The sequence below is a fragment of the Kryptolebias marmoratus genome, linkage group LG15 (assembly GCF_001649575.2).
Source record: "Kryptolebias marmoratus isolate JLee-2015 linkage group LG15, ASM164957v2, whole genome shotgun sequence".
In the NCBI taxonomy this organism is placed as follows: domain Eukaryota; kingdom Metazoa; phylum Chordata; class Actinopteri; order Cyprinodontiformes; family Rivulidae; genus Kryptolebias; species Kryptolebias marmoratus.
In genome coordinates, this window is record NC_051444.1 from 9,042,431 (window position 1) to 9,043,907 (window position 1,477).

Consider the following 1,477-nt stretch of genomic DNA (forward strand, 5'->3'; position numbering starts at 1 on the left):
ATGTCTTTTTTTTCAGAGTACAAAGAGTGTTTTAATGTTATATATGGCTTTAGTTGAATATGTTTTTATAAATAATTTGCCAAAATATATTGGTCACAACAGCTAATAAATATAATTGTATATCACTTTAAATCCTGTAAAAGAAATGCATACCTCAGGTACAAATAGGTGAAGTAAAGGTTACCAGGATTTGTGCCAAGAAACTAATAAAAATACTGCTTTTCTGTTAATTGTGGAATCCAAAAAATATACATCCGTGTCATAATTACAAAGTTTTGACTTGACATCTCATGAGTATGAAATACTTTCTCATTACTATGAATTAAAATTTCATACTTTATACTTACTACCTGAAAATTATGACTTGACGTCCTACAATGAGATGTTAGGTCGAATTTTGGATAAATAAATCATAATTATAAGATGCTAAGTCATTTATACGAGAAAGTCGTAGTTTTAAGTCATCATTTTGAGCTGATTATGAAATGCTAATAGATAATTTTGAGATAATACCTCAAAATTTTAACTTCAATGTTTCCATATAAACACCTAAAGCTGCAGTGGAAAAATAACTACTCACAAAAACTAAACTTCATATTAACTTTTCTGTCAGCTGATCAAATGATAAATTAACTCAATTTTTAGAGACTCTTAAATTGTTTTTACTCTTAGGATGCTTATTGAAAAAAGCTATTCTCCTACACTTTAACATATAGTATGCAACATAATATAGAATATAAAATATAAGGTAAAAGTAGAGCCAGGTATGCAGAGTTCATTCTCTGTTTCACAGTAAAGCTAATCTAAATCTAAATCAGATTTTTATTTTATAAATGTGTCCTAAAGTTTACTGACCTCTACAGGAAGTGAGTTTAAAGCAGACTGATGTGGAAGATCAGGATAGTTCATAATCCAGAAGTAAAATTGTTATGCTCAAACAGCACAAAGCTTTAATCTGAATGTCTTTATTTTAGTGTAATGTAAATAATTAAAAAATTCACTAAAGTTGGTGTCTAAATTATTGTACAGAGGTGGTAATTAAGAATTAAGAATAACAACTACAGATTTTTGTATTTTATGTCGGGACAGAATCTATTCTTTAAGTCCAACACTTCTTAAAATATAAATATAACTTATTTTCCAGTTTGTTTTTGTTTTATGCTAAAATAACTCGTGCTTTCAAATGCGTCCTTCGCTTTTTGTCTGTTTAGAGAACATTTTAGGGCGTTTTCTTGATACTTTAAATGTTTAATACATTTAAAACCGGGGTTATTATGGTGTTAGTAGGCAGCCTGCTTTGTCACGCTTCCTTGTTTATGTTTTTTTTTTTTTTTTTGCAGCAGCAGCAGCAGCAGCGACGATTTGATTACAAGAGGTTTGCGCCATCCTCGTTGAGCTCGTTTGACCGCCGCGCTGCATCATGGGAAATGTCGTTTTTACATAGACATGAGCTCCGTCTCCTCCGTCTCTGTGTTGC